At 49.2% G+C, this 18277-nt stretch overlaps 1 long non-coding RNA gene across 2 annotated transcripts; it reads right to left on the reverse strand.

Moving 5' to 3' along the window:
* Positions 1 to 3796: 3796 nt before the first annotated feature.
* LOC141205529 (uncharacterized) lies at positions 3797 to 5341 on the reverse strand. 2 transcript variants are annotated; one of them, XR_012276249.1, is made up of 6 exons: positions 5165 to 5341; positions 4705 to 5073; positions 4488 to 4623; positions 4247 to 4408; positions 4081 to 4176; positions 3797 to 4000 (listed from the first exon to the last, which is right to left on the reverse strand). It is a non-coding gene; the product is annotated as an uncharacterized lncRNA (long non-coding RNA). The 2 variants fall into 2 exon arrangements; XR_012276250.1 differs by lacking the exon at positions 4081 to 4176 and having other exon boundaries at positions 5165 to 5338.
* Positions 5342 to 18277: the final 12936 nt, after the last annotated feature.

An 18277-nucleotide genomic window follows, 5' to 3' on the forward strand; every position in this document is an offset into this window, starting at 1 on the left:
ACATCAAAAGAGGAGCCGGAGATGCCGGTTCATGGAGCTCCGGTCCTGCGGCCGTGGAATACTGACCCGACTGTTGGACCAGAGTCCTGCAAATCCATTCGCTCATCTCTACTCTCGTCATATCTACCAATAAGGGAAGACATTGTATGGGATTTCCCATAATACCAGCATAAAATGAATCCATCTGCATTGAGTTTTCCATGCTGTTTGTGGCAGGGTTTTATAGAGGTACATCTGGGTATTTGGAGCTCTGGGTTCAATCCAGATCTCCAACTTCTATAAAGATATGTTGTAAAATTGTTGTGTACATTATAAAGTGCCTGCATATTGTGGAGTTCTCCATCTAGTCTGCAGCTTATAATCTGTATAGATTTCAGCCCCCTTGCAATATGTATGTTCTATGAATGTTTCTGCAGATGATTTCACCGTTACATCCTTCTTGTAGGGCCTGAAAAACTCCTATGATAATCTGCAGCTCCAGCTAAATGATATTGTGGAGCTTGTGCGAGGAGGCAAATTGTCCCAGCAGACTCGCAGCACATTGGGGGCTCTCGTCACCATAGAGGGGCACGCTCGTGACGTGGGCATGGGAATGATCCAAACAGGTTTGTGCAAACATCATGGCTGGCACCAAACTTTCCAATACCATGTTCTATTTATTATACACTACATGGAGAAAGGTATTGTGCCCCCTCCACATTACACCTACAGGGGCTTTTATGGCCCCCTATTCTAAATCCATATACAGGATGTTAATATGGAGTCCGTCCCTCTACAGATATCACAGCTCAATATGCAGAGCACCTTCATACATTTCACCCCATTCCTATGTTCTTTCCATATCTATGTTATATTCCCCCCTCTTTTCTTTGAGTTTTCATAGGACACAATTGATCTTGTCACAGTAAAGCAATCTTGGGGTGTACTTACAATGACGTCTATGGGGCAGTAGTCATTTCTGCATATTGAGATGGTGGTCCCTATATAGGAATGTTTTGGCATCTGTAGGTGTCGGCGTCCCCGTATATGACTCATTGCCACAATTGATATTCTTTATAGTCAGTGTTTTGGATGGCCTAGGTGCGGTGTGTAATATTTTCTATCAATGGTGTGTGTGCCCTCCTCTGTGCAGTGTCCTTTCATAACCATGGATGTACTAATAAAGGGTTTTTATGTCAATTCCTTTAATGACCTTTTGTTCAGTTTCTTTGTAGGTATTATGTAATTCTCCGAATGGTCAGCCATTCTAAGCCTGAGCAGACATATGGCAATGTAATTGATGTGTGACTGACATTGTTCTTCCCTATGTTGCGGTGACATATTTATGCTGCCATTGTGCAGTATTTGTTCTAATTAATCATCCTAAAGGTGTTTAGTGGGGTTGAGGTTGAGAACGTGTGTGAAACAGTTCTGCTCTTCTATTCCCTTAGGGTTGGAAGCTACAATTGTTTAAAATGTCTTGTGCTGAAGCATTAAGATATCTTTTCACTGGAACTAAGGGGCCTAGACCAACCCCTAAAAACAAGGCCTTACCTCCACCAGCAAACTGTACAGCGGGCACAATGCAGTTAATAGGGTAACGTTCTCCTGGCATTCACCAAATCCAGACTCGTCCATCAGATGCCAGATAGAGAAGTGTGATCCGTCACTGCACAGAACAGGTCTCCTCCAGAGTCCTGTGGTGGCGGCTTCACACCACTCCATCCGACGCTCTGCATCGTGCTTGGTGATGTAAGGCTGCATGCAGCTGCTCAGCCATAAAGCTCCTGGCGGGGACGCAGTGTTTGTGGTGATGTTGTTACCAATGGAGTCAGGAAAGCGTTCTGCCCTCTGCTCCTCAGCACTCAGTTGCTGCAGTTCCTTCTACTCCTTAATAATATCACTCACTTGTGATGGGGGAAGATTTAGGAGGGGAGAAATGTAATATCCAGACTTGTTACGTCGGTGGCTCCTATTACAGGACCGCGCTGGTATCAGAGAGCTCTGCACCACCAGCCGTTCTGTCATATGTTAGTAACAGCACACAGCATGGGAGGGCGGATGTTATACACCGGGGGGCGTGGGGATTGATGTTATACACTGGTGGGGGGCGAGAGTCTTAATGTTATACAAGGCCGAGGGGCCGGATGTTATACCCTAGGGGTATGAGGGGCTAGATGTTATACATGTCCGAGGGCTGGATGTTATACACTGAGGGGCAAGGGGACGGATATTATACACCAGGGGCGAGGGGATGGATATTATACGCCAGGGGCGAGGGGATTGATGTTATACACTGGTGGGGGGCGAGAGTCTTAATGTTATACAAGGCCGAGGGGCCAGATGTTATACACCGGGGCGAGGGGACGGATATTATACACCAGGGGCGAGGGGACGGATATTATACACGGGGGCGAGGGGATGGATATTATACACCAGGGGCGAGGGGACGGATATTATACACCAGGGGCGAGGGGACGGATATTATACACCGGGGCGAGGGGATGGATATTATACACCAGGGGCGAGGGGACGGATATTATACACCAGGGGCGAGGGGACGGATATTATACACCAGGGGCGAGGGGATGGATATTATACACCGGGGCGAGGGGACGGATATTATACACCAGGGGCGTGGGGACGGATATTATACACCGGGGCGAGGGGATGGATATTATACACCAGGGGCGAGGGGACGGATATTATACACCAGGGGCGAGGGGACGGATATTATACACCGGGGCGAGGGGATGGATATTATACACCAGGGGCGAGGGGATGGATATTATACACCGTGGGCGAGGGGATGGTTGTTATACACTGGGAGCGATGGGACGAATATTATACACCGGGGGGGCGAGAGGCCGGATGTTATACACCAGGGGGAGGGAGCGAGGGTACAGATGTTATACACCGGGGCTGGGGGCCGGATGTTATACCCTGGGGGTCGGATGTTATGCAAAGGAGGGCTTGGGGTTGGATGTTATACAGTGGGGTTGAGGGGATGTATTTTATACACTGGCGGGGGGGCGAGGGGACGGATGTTATACTAAACTAGGGGCGAGGGGCGGATGTTATACACCGGGGGCGAGGGGATGGATATTATACACCAGGGGCGAGGGGATGGATATTATACACCAGGGGCGAGGGGACGGATATTATACACCAGGGGCAAGGGGATGGATATTATACACCAGGGGCGAGGGGATTGATGTTATACACTGGTGGGGGGGCGAGGGGACGGATATTATACTAAACTAGGGGCGAGGGGCGGATGTTATACATCGGGGGAGGCGAGAGGCCGGATTTTATAAACTGGGGGCTGAGAGTCCGGATGTTATACACCGTGGGCAATGGGACTAAATGAAAAAAGCAGAATTCGGTGACTAGGAGTTTTGTCCTATAATGTATGGGCATTTGCCTTCCCTTTAGAAACTCTCCCTTGTGATTCTGCAGTGTCTTAGAGGTTGACTATCTTTTCCTACATTGCTCAGGAGTTTCTCATGAAACAGACTTCCAGTGGCTTGCCCAACTCCGCTATTACTGGGAGAATGAGAATGCGAGAGTGCGAATCATCAACTGCAATGTGAAGTCCGCCTATGAGTACCTGGGCGACTCCCCACGCCTGGTCATCACTCCGCTCACTGACAGATGCTAGCGGACTCTGCTATGATGTGATGGGTTATGCTCAGAAATCTTTTTGACTTTTGTATGATGCATGAAACTTATTAGAAAGTTTATTGATATCTCATACCAGTTCTATAGTAAAAATCGCGCTATCGGTAGTGAAAAAGAGATCAGGAGAAGAGTACTATTATTTTATAAAAATAAGATTTATTTGTTTGGATGCTAGCAATAAAAACTTAATAAAATACAGGATTTAATACAGGATTTAAAAGACGAGTGTAGACAACAATATTTCGATTGGGGTAAAAGAACTAATGGTATACAAGGTGTAATAAATAGTAAAATCCAGCGGTTAATCTGGTGTGGTAAAATGCCTGTGGTGGCTTGGTACCTGGAAAGAAGAGGAGTTTGGTTAGGGCTATTGTTCTCTAGTATTGGATATGCTTAGCTGGCTGTGGATCTGTTACTCACCAGGTATCAGAGTGGGTAAAGTGCAGGTGTGCACTAGGGCTGTGGTCCGTCAGGATTCTTTGGGTGAGGCGTGGTCCTGAACGCTTTGTTATGCTCCTGGAGATTTAATGATATGGGGTTAGTGCTGTTAGCTCTGGGTAGGTAGATAGTGGGGTTAGCGACTTACCCACGGAGGAGCTGTTCTGCTTTTGGAGATTGCTTGTTAGCACTCCCTCAGTGGGGGGTGCAGCAGGAGGCTCTGGATTGTATCTCACTTTGTTGCAGAGATGTGACAGGGGGGCTTTTTGATTGCCAGTAGGCGTAGTAACGCTTGAGGATACTCAATGTCCTGTATATAGATATGGAGGAAGGGTTAGGAACTGAGGAATACAGGAATAGTCCACAGTGTGGTAAACCTAGATGTTTACCTGTGCGTGATTATCAGTAATCCAGGGGTGCAACAGGAGGCTCTGGATTGTATCTGTCTCTGAGCAGAGATGTAGTAGGAGGCTACTGGTTGCCGGGTGATAGGGGGCGTTGTGGCACTCAAGGATAATTGATGTCCTGTATATAGATGGGGAGGGAGAGTTAGGAGCTGAGGTATACAAACAATAAGCCACAATATAAGTAAGCCCGGTTGATTACCTTGTTTAGGGTCCAGGTGTGAAATGGTCAGTCACCTTCTTTATCTGTGGCTGAAGGCCTAAATCAAGGGAAGGTGTTCAGGAGGTTCTGCAAGAGGGTTCAGCCTAGTGGTAGGTGCAGCAGGAGGCTCTGGCTGAGTAATTTACTGGCTAAGTAGCAGTGGGTCTTGTCCCTGGACGCTGAGGTGCAGCAGGGGACCGGCTGCAAATGTGGCAGGAGGCCTGGTCTGGATAAGTATATTCAAGTAGGTGGAAGGCTTTGGTGGCAGGCTGTGTAGTAGATATCCGGGCAAGGTCTATGGTTGTGGAGTCCGGTTTTCAGGCACGGTCCCTACTCGTGTGGAGTCAGGCAGGCCGCGTTCCTGGAATCCTGTCGGTAATAAAGAGGTGAGTATGTGTGGTTTTGGTCCTTGTGGTGGCGTGTATCATAAGCGGTGGGGGCCGTGGCCCAGAGTACTTACGGTCCGTAGTCCTGCGGAGATGTCAAGGAGTTGTGGGGCCCGGGGCGAGAGCGGGGTCCCGGCCGGTGACCGCCGCTACTCGCGGGCTTCCGGGTAAGTGGAGCAGGAGAGGAGGGGCGGAGAAGGTGAGGGGGCGCGTTCTATTGGAAGCGCGCGAGAGGCAGAGAGACGAGCTGACACGTGGTGTGCAGCGTATATTCGGGACGGATGCCTGTGGGCGCCTTCTCTGCTGGGTCAGTCAATTCCAACGCGTTTCGACAGCTGACGGCTGTCTCATACCAGTTCTTTCATGTTTCATTGGTAGATCGGTGCTTTTTATCTAAATCTTGGTGGAGCTCCAGAAGGTCCGGCCGGCACAGGAAAAACTGAGACCACCAAAGATTTGGCCAAGGCGCTGGCCATGCAGTGTGTGGTCTTTAACTGCTCTGATGGTTTGGACTACATAGCAATGTCAAAGGTACATACAATGTTAAGCTGCTCCATTGCAGATAATAAACTGACTCCAACCGATGTTCTGCTGACACCTTTTGATTATATAGTACAGACCAAAAGTTTGGACACACCTTCTCATTTAAAGATTTTTCTGTATTTTCATGACTAAGAAAATTGTAAATTCGCACTGAAGGCATCAAAACTATGAATTAACACATGTGGAATTATATACTTAACAAAAAAGTATGAAACAACAGAAAATATGTCTTATATTCTGGGTTCTTAAAAGTCGCTGGTTAACAACAGCTCAGATTAGAGACTAGGTCAATGCCACACAGAGTCCTATCAGCAGACACATCTCTACAACAACTGTTAAGAGGAGACTTTGTGCAGCAGGCCTTCATGGTAAAATAGCTGCTAGGAAACCACTGCTAAGGACAGGCAACAAGCAGAAGAGACTTGTTTGGGCTAAAGAACACAAAGAATGGACATTAGACTAGTGGAAATCTGTGCTTTGGTCTGATGAGTCCAAATTTGAGATCTTTGGTTCCAGCCACCGTGTCTTTGTGCGACGCAGAAAAGGTGAACGGATGGACTCTACATGCCTGGTTCCCACCGTGAAGCATGGAGGAGCAGGTGTGATGGTGTGGGGGTGCTTTGCTGGTGACACTGTTTGGGATTTATTCAAAATTGAAGGCATACTGAACCAGCATGGCTACCACAGCATCTTGCAGCGGCATGCTATTCCATCCAGTTTGCGTTTAGTTGGACCATCATTTATTTTTCAAAAGGACAATGACCCCAACACACCTCCAGGCTGTGTAAGGGCTATTTGACCAAGAAGGAGAGTGATGGGGTGCTACGCCAGATGACCTGGCCTCCACAGTCACCAGACCTGAACCCAATCGAGATGGTTTGGGGTGAGCTGGACCGCAGAGTGAAGGCAAAAGGGCCAACAAGTGCTAAGCATCTCTGGGAACTCCTTCAAGATTGTTGGAAGACCATTTCCGGTGACTACCTCTTGAAGCTCATCAAGAGAATGCCAAGAGTGTGCAAAGCGGTCATCAAAGCGAAAGGTGGCTACTTTGAAGAACCTAGAATATAAGACATATTTTCAGTTGTTTCACACTTTTTTGTTAAGTATATAATTCCACATGTGTTAATTCATAGTTTGATGCCTTCAGTGTGAATGTACAATTTTCATAGTCATGAAAATACAGAAAATCTTTAAGTGAGAAGGTGTGTCCAAACTTTTGGTCTGTACTGTATATACTTTTTTTTAGTTTTTCAAAGGGCTGGCATCATCGGGAGAATGGTCGTGTTTTGATGAGTTTAACCGTATTGAGCTGGAGGTGTTGTCCATGGTGGCCCAACAGATTCTCCGCATCCAGAGAGCCATCCAGACGAAGATGGACATGTTCAACTTCGAAGGAACAGAACTGAAGCTTAACCCAAATTGCTTCGTAGCCATTACCATGAATTCTGGCTACGCGGGACGTTCTGAGCTGCCCGATAACCTCAAGGTAAAGAGTCCCAGTGCCTTGCATCAGGTCCTTCCACAACATTTCTATAGGATGAAGCTCAGGATTATGACTCGGCCATTCCAAAACTTTATGTTTATACAACCATTCTTTTGTAGAACGACTTGTGTCTTTGGGCCATTGTCTTGCTGCATGACCCACGTTTTCTTGAGATTCAGTACATGAACTGATATCCTGATATTTTCCTTTAGCATTTGCTGATAGATTTTAGAATTCATTGTTCCATCAATGATGGCAGCCGTCCTTGGCCAAGTGCAGCAAAACAGGCCCAAAGCATGTTACGATTACCATCTTTGTGTTTCATAGATGATAGGAGGTTCTTATGCTGTAATGCAGTATTTTCTTTCTGCAAGCATATAGCTTCTCACTTAAAATCTCTATCTTGGCCTCATCCTTCCACAAAGCATTATTCCAGTTACCTATTGATGAGCCCAGGTGAGTTTTAGCAGTGACATTTTAAATCGCATTGCCTTTCTCCTTGCAATCCTGTCATGCTCGCCATTGTTGTTCATTGTCCTTCTGATGGTGGACTCATGAACAATTACATTAGCTAATGTGAGGAGAGGCCCTTAGTTGCTTAGAGGTTACCTTGAGTTCCTTTGTGACCTCACAGACTGATGTAGCTTTAACCACTTCGCGCCAGAGCCTGTTTTTGCCTTCGTGACCGGGCCAATTTTTTCAATTCTGACCACTGTCACTTTATGAGGTAATTACTCTGGAACGCTTCAACGGATTCCCCTGATTCTGAGAATGTTTTTTCGTGACATATTGTACTTCATGATAGTGGTAAAATTTCATCGATATCACTTGCGTTTATTTGTGAAAAAATCGGAAATTTGGCGAAAATTTTGAAAATTTTGCAATTTTCAAACTTTGAATTTTTCATGCCCTTAAATCAGAGAGATACGTTGCACAAAATAGTTAATAAATAACATTTCCCACATGTCTACTTTACATCAGCACAATTTTGGAACCCAAATTTTTTTTTGTTAGGGAGCTATAAGGGTTAAAAGTTGACCAGCGATTTCTCATTTTTCCAACAAAATTTAAAAAACATTTTTTTAGGGACCACATCATATTTGAAGTCACTTTGAGGGGTCTTTATGACAGAAAATACCCAAAAGTGACACCATTCTAAAAACTGCACCCCTCAAGGTGCTCAAGACCACATTGAAGAACTTTATTAACCCTTCAGGTGCTTCACAGGAATTTTTGGAATGTGGAAGAAAAAAATTAACATTTAACTTTTTTCACAAAAATGTTACTTTAGACCCAATTTTTGTTATTTTCGCAGGGGTAACGGGAAAAAATGAACCCCAACATTTTTTGTGCAATTTCTCTTGAGCGCGCTGATACCCCATATGTGAGGGAAAACCACTGTTTGGGCGCACGGCAGGGTTCGGAAGGGAAGGAGCGCCATTTGACTTTTGAATGTAAAATTTGCTTGAATAATTAGCAGACGCCATGTTGCGTTTGGGGAGCCCCTGATGCGCCTAAACAGTGGAAACCCCCCACAAGTGACACCATTATGTAAACTAGACCCCTTAGGGAACTTATCTAGATGTGTGGTGAGCACATTGGGAGACATAATAAACAAATCAGTAGCAGGTGAAGAATTGGTTTTATTTATTTTTTACGCCGTTCCTCGTGCGGTATAACTGATTAGATTACTTTATTCTTCGGGTCGGTGCGATTACAGAGATACCAGAATCATATCGGGTTTTTATGACTGACAGCTGTCACACACTAAAAGACGCTTTTTTTTGCAAAATCTAGTTTTTGCATCGCCATATTTTGAGAGCTATAATTTTTCCATATTTCAGCTGACAGAGTCATGTGACGGCTTGTTTTTTGCGGGACGAGTTGACATTTTTATTGCTACCATTTTTGGGAACGTGACATTTTTTGATCACTTTCTATTCCATTTTTTGGGAGGTAAAATTAACAAAAACCAACAATTCATTGTTTTTTGAGGGTTTTTTTATGCCGTTTTGCGTGTGGTAAAAGTGATAAGGCAGCATTATTCTTCGGGTCAATACGTTTACAGCGATACTACATGTACTGTATATTTTTTTTATGTTTTGGCGCTTTTACACTAAAACAATTTTATAGAAAAAATTTTTTTTTGCATCACTTTATTCTGAGCGCTATAACTTTTTTATTTTTTGGCTAATGGAGCTGTATGGCGGCTTTTTTTTTGTGGAACAAGATGACGTTTTCAGCGGTACCATTTTTATTTCCATTTTGCTTTTTGATCGCATTTTTTTCCACTTTTTGTTTGGCGATATGAGGAAAAAGCATAGTTTTTTGCTCCGTTTTTTATTTATTTTTAATTACGGTGTGCATAGAAGGAGTTAATTAGTGTGACAGTTTTATAGCTCGGGTTGTTTCGGACACGGCGATACCAAATATGTGTACTTTTTTTGTTTTTGCATAAATATACGGATTTATCGGTTTAATATTTTATTTATTTATTTTTATTTATTTTGTGATTTTTTTTTTAACAATTTCAAAACATTTTTTTTACTTTTTTTTTACATTTTTACTTAGTCCCTGTATGGGACATTAATTTTTATTTTTCTGATCACTGATCTCATGTAATGTAATAGACATATATTACATTACATGAGATCTCTGCAGACTGTTTCACAGTCAGTGTCTCCTGCCAGGCTTCTGCTGCAGGCTGAGTCAGGCAGGACACCATATATGGCAGATCTGGAGGCGGTCCTGTGACCTCCAGCTGCCATAGTAACGTCAGGTCCTGGAAGTATCAGGGGTCTTCGGAGAGGTAAGTATACGACCCCCTCTCCTCCTGCTGTCTTCTATATGCCGCGATCACTATAGATCGCGGCATATAGAAGACAGCAAAGGGTTAATGCAGCACCCCGAGGGCTCGGCTGCTACAGGGGTATTGCACCTCAAACCAGAGGTGTGATATTCCACTCCCGGGTAAGGATGGATTGTGGACCAGGACTCAGTAGCTGCATGCACCACACACACCCCATTTCCGAGGGACAGCTCAACGGTGCTCCCACAAGATAGAAGTGCAGGCATGACAGCATCTGTCCCTGGCTGGAGTGGGGAGGGGGTGGAATACCCAGTGGTGTAGGAGCAGATAGGGGTGGGTCTCTGGGCATAGGTAGGAGCCCATTGGCTGCTAGTCACCTGGGCTCGGGTGTCAGAAGGAGGTATATAAGGTGGGCACCATCTTAGAACAGAGTCGAGTTCAGTCCGGTTCAGTTCAGAGAGGAGGAGAAGAAGACAGGAGTTCAGCCAGAGAGGGCTGACAGGGAGCTGTGGCTCAGTCTGGGCCCAGCTCCAGAGGCAGGCCTGGAGTGGAGGCCAGAAACAGCAGAAAGAGAGAGGAGAAGGAAAGGAAAGTAAGAAAGGAACTGGAACAGAGGAGAAAGGAAGCAAGGAACACAGAGAAAGGCCCAGAGACACGAGGACCGAAGGAACCCCATATGCCCAGAGGAGATACAGGGTGAAGGGTTGGCAGAACAGGGTACCGCAACCCAAATTGGTGGAGGCAACAGATTCCTCAGCCAAAGACCGGAGGTTGTTACCACATCTTGGTGCGACCCCTCACTACATCCACCAGAAAGGCATACCGTATAGGGTCAGGGAAACCGGGAGAGGTTTCGCCAACAGAAGGCCCGAGGAAGCTGGACAAAGGTGGGTCACTGGTGGGGACGGCCAGAGAAAGGTAGAGAAGGGAGCTCTGAACCACACTCTGGAATTACCTGGGAGTTGACCGAGTCCCTTGCCTGGTGGACGCAGCGCGGCTCGAGCAGTCATCGCCTGCAGCATTGACATGAACAACAACTGTGAGTAAAGCATTGAAAACTGCAACCGCACGTCTCTGTGGTTCCTCGCCGCACCAGCACCATTAGCACTGGGACGCTCACACCATCACTCCCATCATCTCTCACATTAGCTGCCCTGAGGCAATACTTCTCCCGTGGGGAGTTATCCCATACTCAGCTGCGCAAACAACATCAGCCTCAGCGGTCTGCAGCGCGGCGGCGGTCCCCACTGACCGCAATCCACGGGTGGCGTAGTCGGACATTTGCTATACATTAAGACTGCCACTGGTTTGACCACCCTGGGCACGGACCGGGTCACCGCCACACGGAGACTACAACCCCCAGCATTCTACAACACACCCGGTTCCGGGTTCCCCTGCACAACACAGGCCCAGGGGGCGCGTTAACTTTGGCGTAGTCGGCAGGATCGAGACCAACCCGCCACAAACGGGTATCGCGTGCCTGAAGAAAATTGTACATGTACCTGGAAAAGAAGTCTCCCGCCATTTCTCGAAGTTTCCCGCCATCCGGAGCAGATTCCCGCCATCAGACGCCATCTTGGACCGTTTCCCGCCATCGGACGCCATCTTGGGTCATTTCCCACCGTCTTCCCGCCATCCGCAGTCGTTTTCCCGCCATCGGGCGCCATCTTCGGGACGCCGCACGGGAAGAAGAGGGGCGTGGACGCCGAAAGCGCGCGAGATCCGAAGCTCCGCCCCACGCACCGACGCTGCGTAAGGTCCAGAAAGGGAGAGGGAGCGACGCTGACGTCACAGGAGCGCGACGCAAGGTCCTCAACCCCGACGATCGACTGCGGAGCCGCGGCCTACGGAGGAAGATCAACGCAAGGTAGGCCACGGTCCACCAGGGGGGAGGAGGACACCAGGAACGGAGAGCAAGATGGCGGACCGGCAGCAGACCAAGCTGCCCAGCATCGGCAGTGCCCAAGCCGTCGCGGGCCCCGACCAGCGCCAGGAGAAGACGCGTGATGCAGGAGCGGTCGCGGGAGCAGGTAAGAGGAGTCTCCCTGTCCCGGACGCTGCCAGCGTCAGCCTGCTCCCGAGCCCCCTGGTGGAGCCGCCGATCCCGGGCGCTGCAAACACCGACCTGCTCCAGACCCCGCAACAAGCCCTGCTGCCGAGTCCTCCAGCCCTGGTCACTGCCACCACCAGCCAGCGCAAAGGCCCAAAGTCGCACCCTCTGATCCCGGGCGTCGTCAACAGCGGCTCTCTCCAGGCCCGGCCGCAAGGCCTGCTACACAAGGGCACCAAGGGACTGTATGCCCTCCATGTTCACCGTCTAACAGAGGAGGAGCTGCGGTACCGCCCAGACATGGACTACCCTGAGGATCCGGACAGATCTGAAGACTATGAGGAAGGAGCATCAGGAGGATACCGTTACCAGTAAACGGTAAAATGGAACTGTATATAGTTACCCGTAAGGGTATAGAAACTGTTGCTGAGTGGAGTGTGGTCCCCGTTGGAACTAATGTGGAACTGTTAAAGGACTGTTATCTGTGTTCCCCTAATCCCTAACCAGGCTGAGGACTGTGAGCAGCCATTCCCCTATCCCCACTGGTCGAGGACTGAGAGCGGCCACCCTTGTATATAGTTGCGCTTCCTAAAGCGCCCCCTACTGGTTTTATACAGGAACCGCAACGTCTACCTCAAGGCAGATTAAATGGACTGTTGCACCTTTTCCTGGTCGCAAGTTGCACAGCGGCCAGAGCTCAAGAATGTTCTACTTGAAAAAGTTTTATATTGAAAAGTTTTATATGCTGCTAGAATAATAATGCAAATGTTTCATGTGATGTTTTATATGCTAAAAGAGTTCCGGTAGTTTTGACCATAGCTAGTGACAGAAGAATGTTAAAGAAAAGAAAAAGAGTACCAGCAACGTTAAAAGAGAAAAGTGCCTCCCATAAAGGGATGGGTTTATAGTTATTGTCTTATATACGAATGCATTCTAAAAATTTGTATGTTTAAATTGTTTTGCTCTTTTCCAGCCCGAGGACGTGCTGTGATTTACCAGGGGGGAATGTAGCACCCCGAGGGCTTGGCTGCTACAGGGGTATTGAACCTCAAACCAGAGGTGTGGTATTCCACTCCCGGGTAAGGATGGATTGTGGACCAGGACTCAGTAGCTGCATGCACCACACACACCCCATTTCCGAGGGACAGCTCAACGGTGCTCCCACAAGATAGAAGTGCAGGCACGACAGCATCTGTCCCTGGCTGGAGTGGGGAGGGGGTGGAATACCCAGTGGTGTAGGAGCAGATAGGGGTGGGTCTCTGGGCATAGGTAGCAGCCCATTGGTTGCTAGTCACCTGGGCTCGGGTGTCAGAAGGAGGTATATAAGGTGGGCACCATCTTAGAACAGAGCCGAGTTCAGTCCGGTTCAGTTCAGAGAGGAGGAGAAGAAGACAGGAGTTCAGCCAGAGAGGGCTGACAGGGAGCTGTGGCTCAATCTGGGCCCAGCTCCAGAGGCAGGCCTGGAGTGGAGGCCAGAAACAGCAGAAAGAGAGAGGAGAAGGAAAGGAAAGTAAGAAAGGAACTGGAACAGAGGAGAAAGGAAGCAAGGAACACAGAGAAAGGCCCAGAGACACGAGGACCGAAGGAACCCCATATGCCCAGAGGAGATACAGGGTGAAGGGTTGGCAGAACAGGGTACTGGAACCCAAATTGGTGGAGGCAACAGTTTCCTCAGCCAAAGACCGGAGGTTGTTACCACATCTTGGTGCGACCCCTCACTACATCCACCAGAAAGGCATGCCGTATAGGGTCAGGGAAACCGGGAGAGGTTTCGCCAACAGAAGGCCCGAGGAAGCTGGACAAAGGTGGGTCACTGGTGGGGACGGCCAGAGAAAGGAAGAGAAGGGAGCTCTGAACCACACTCTGGAATTACCTGGGAGTTGACCGAGTCCCTTGCCTGGTGGACGCAGCGCGGCTCGGGCAGTCATCGCCTGCAGCATTGACATGAACAACAACTGTGAGTAAAGCATTGAAAACTGCAACCGCACGTCTCTGTGGTTCCTCGCCGCACCAGCACCATTAGCACTGGGACGCTCACACCATCACTCCCATCATCTCTCACATTAGCTGCCCTGAGGCAATACTTCTCCCGTGGGGAGTTATCCCATACTCAGCTGCGCAAACAACATCAGCCTCAGCGGTCTGCAGCGCGGCGGCGGTCCCCACTGACCGCAATCCACGGGTGGCGTAGTCGGACATTTGCTATACATTAAGACTGCCACTGGTTTGACCACCCTGGGCACAGACCGGGTCACCGCCACACGGAGACTACAACCCCCAGCATTCTACAACAGGCCCGGTTCCGGGTTCCCCTGCACAACACAGGCCCAGGGGGCGCGTTAACTTTGGCGTAGTCGGCAGGATCGAGACCAACCCGCCACAAACGGGTATCGCGTGCCTGAAGAAAATTGTACATGTACCTGGAAAAGAAGTCTCCCGCCATTTCCCGAAGTTTCCCGCCATCCGGAGCAGATTCCCGCCATCAGACGCCATCTTGGACCGTTTCCCGCCATCGGACGCCATCTTGGGTCATTTCCCACCGTCTTCCCGCCATCCGCAGTCGTTTTCCCGCCATCGGGCGCCATCTTCGGGACGCCGCACGGGAAGAAGAGGGGCGTGGACGCCGAAAGCGTGCGAGATCTGAAGCTCCGCCCCACGCACCGACGCTGCGTAAGGTCCAGAAAGGGAGAGGGAGCGACGCTGACGTCACAGGAGCGCGACGCAAGGTCCTCAACCCCGACGATCGACTGCGGAGCCGCGGCCTACGGAGGAAGATCAACGCAAGGTAGGCCACGGTCCACCAGGGGGGAGGAGGACACCAGGAACAGAGAGCAAGATGGCGGACCGGCAGCAGACCAAGCTGCCCAGCATCGGCAGTGCCCAAGCCGTCGCGGGCCCCGACCAGCGCCAGGAGAAGACGCGTGATGCAGGAGCGGTCGCGGGAGCAGGTAAGAGGAGTCTCCCTGTCCCGGACGCTGCCAGCGTCACCCTGCTCCCGAGCCCCCTGGTGGAGCCGCCGATCCCGGGCGCTGCAAACACCGACCTGCTCCAGACCCCGCAACAAGCCCTGCTGCCGAGCCCTCCAGCCCTGGTCGCTGCCACCACCAGCCAGCGCAAAGGCCCAAAGTCGCACCCTCTGATCCCGGGCGTTGTCAACAGCGGCTCTCTCCAGGCCCGGCCGCAAGGCCTGCTACACAAGGGCACCAAGGGACTGTATGCCCTCCATGTCCACCGTCTAACAGAGGAGGAGCTGCGGTACCGCCCAGACATGGACTACCCTGAGGATCCGGACAGATCTGAAGACTATGAGGAAGGAGCATCAGGAGGATACCGTTACCAGTTAACGGTAAAATGGAACTGTATATAGTTACCAGTAAGGGTATAGAAACTGTTGCTGAGTGGAGTGTGGTCCCCGTTGGAACTAATGTGGAACTGTTAAAGGACTGTTATCTGTGTGCCCCTAATCCCTAACCAGGCTGAGGACTGTGAGCAGCCATTCCCCTATCCCCACTGGTCGAGGACTGAGAGTGGCCACCCTTGTATAAAGTTGCGCTTCCTAAAGCGCCCCCTACTGGTTTTATACAAAAACCGCAACGTCTACCTCAAGGCAGATTAAATGGACTGTTGCACCTTTTCCTGGTCGCAAGTTGCACAGCGGCCAGAGCTCAAGAATGTTCTACTTGAAAAAGTTTTATATTGAAAAGTTTTATATGCTGCTAGAATAATAATGCAAATGTTTCATGTGATGTTTTATATGCTAAAAGAGTTCCGGTAGTTTTGACCATAGCTAGTGACAGAAGAATGTTAAAGAAAAGAAAAAGAGTACCAGCAACGTTAAAAGAGAAAAGTGCCTCCCATAAAGGGATGGGTTTATAGTTATTGTCTTATATACGAATGCATTCTAAAAATTTGTATGTTTAAATTGTTTTGCTCTTTTCCAGCCCGAGGACGTGCTGTGATTTATCAGGGGGGAATGTAGCACCCCGAGGGCTCGGCTGCTACAGGGGTATTGAACCTCAAACCAGAGGTGTGGTATTCCACTCCCGGGTAAGGATGGATTGTGGACCAGGACTCAGTAGCTGCATGCACCACACACACCCCATTTCCGAGGGACAGCTCAACGGTGCTCCCACAAGATAGAAGTGCAGGCACGACAGCATCTGTCCCCGGCTGGAGTGGGGAGGGGGTGGAATACCCAGTGGTGTAGGAGCAGATAGGGGTGGGTCTCTGGGCATAGGTAGCAGCCCATTGGTTGCTAGTCACCTGGGCTCGGGTGTCAGAAGGAGGTATATAAGGTGGGCACCATCTTAGAACAGAGTCGAGTTCAGTCCGGTTCAGTTCAGAGAGGAGGAGAAGAAGACAGGAGTTCAGCCAGAGAGGGCTGACAGGGGCTCAATCTGGGCCCAGCTCCAGAGGCAGGCCTGGAGTGGAGGCCAGAAACAGCAGAAAGAGAGAGGAGAAGGAAAGGAAAGTAAGAAAGGAACTGGAACAGAGGAGAAAGGAAGCAAGGAACACAGAGAAAGGCCCAGAGACACGAGGACCGAAGGAACCCCATATGCCCAGAGGAGATACAGGGTGAAGGGTTGGCAGAACAGGGTACCGCAACCCAAATTGGTGGAGGCAACAGATTCCTCAGCCAAAGACCGGAGGTTGTTACCACATCTTGGTGCGACCCCTCACTACATCCACCAGAAAGGCATACCGTATAGGGTCAGGGAAACCGGGAGAGGTTTCGCCAACAGAAGGCCCGAGGAAGCTGGACAAAGGTGGGTCACTGGTGGGGACGGCCAGAGAAAGGTAGAGAAGGGAGCTCTGAACCACACTCTGGAATTACCTGGGAGTTGACCGAGTCCCTTGCCTGGTGGACGCAGCGCGGCTCGGGCAGTCATCGCCTGCAGCATTGACATGAACAACAACTGTGAGTAAAGCATTGAAAACTGCAACCGCACGTCTCTGTGGTTCCTCGCCGCACCAGCACCATTAGCACTGGGACACTCACACCATCACTCCCATCATCTCTCACATTAGCTGCCCTGAGGCAATACTTCTCCCGTGGGGAGTTATCCCATACTCAGCTGCGCAAACAACATCAGCCTCAGCGGTCTGCAGCGCGGCGGCGGTCCCCACTGACCGCAATCCACGGGTGGCGTAGTCGGACATTTGCTATACATTAAGACTGCCACTGGTTTGACCACCCTGGGCACGGACCGGGTCACCGCCACACGGAGACTACAACCCCCAGCATTCTACAACAGGCCCGGTTCCGGGTTCCCCTGCACAACACAGGCCCAGGGGGCGCGTCATTAACATCACTGGGACCTGATCCAATCAGGTCCCGATGATGTTCCCTGTCAGAGCTATCGCTCTGCACCGCTCCCGCAGCGCTTGCAGGACCCTCAGGGTCCTGAGCGCTGCGGGACCACCCACCGTTTTTAAACGTCGGCGCTGCACAGAGCCCAGGCAGCACCGACGTTTATCTACAGTGGGCCGTCGCGAAGCGGTTAAGTCAAATTTATGCAGTAATACAGAAATTTTTGAGGGGTTCACAAACTTTCAAGTAAATACTAGGTTTACAAAAGAAACATAAGATTTCATCAAAGGGATTATTCTCCCCCAAACCTATATGAGATTGTACATTTCCTATGTATAATCACAACACCTGATGCCCTCATTTCTGCAAGCTCCTTAATATTGATGTCCCATTCTCCTATTTTCCAAAATGGACACAGTAGAGGTGTGGAGAGAGATTTGGAAAGTGTTAAAGGAGTATTCCCATCTCCAAGATTCTATCCCAATATGTAATAGGTGTAATAATAATATTAATAGCAAATACCTCCAATTGGAAATGTAGTATAGTTCTTCTGATTAGCTATGTTGCTTAACCCATGTGCAGGGCATAGCAGTAGCTTAGGTATCCATGGTTACGACCACTAGCAAGTAACTAACTGTTACTATGAGTGGTCGTAACCATGGATACCTAAGCTACTGCAATGTCCTGCACATGGGGGTAAGAAACATAGCTAATCAGAAAAACTATACTACATTTCTAATTGGAGATATTTGCAAACATTATTATTATACCTATTACATATTGGGACAGGATCTTGGAGATGGGAATACCCCTTTAACCACACTTTGACTGACTTTCCTCTGATGTGGAATAGACACATCACTTTTAGGTCTGGGGTGGAGGATAGTGTAAATGGACATAATGGGTTCCCCGGCTCTATGCCTAGTTTACAGTAATTTAGTTTCATTTGTAGACTGACCCATCTGGTTTGCGCATTTCAGGTTCTTTTCCG

The sequence above is a fragment of the Phyllobates terribilis genome, unplaced genomic scaffold (assembly GCF_046119375.1).
Source record: "Phyllobates terribilis strain yellow unplaced genomic scaffold, ASM4611937v1 Scaffold_139__1_contigs__length_4784569, whole genome shotgun sequence".
Classification (NCBI taxonomy): domain Eukaryota; kingdom Metazoa; phylum Chordata; class Amphibia; order Anura; family Dendrobatidae; genus Phyllobates; species Phyllobates terribilis.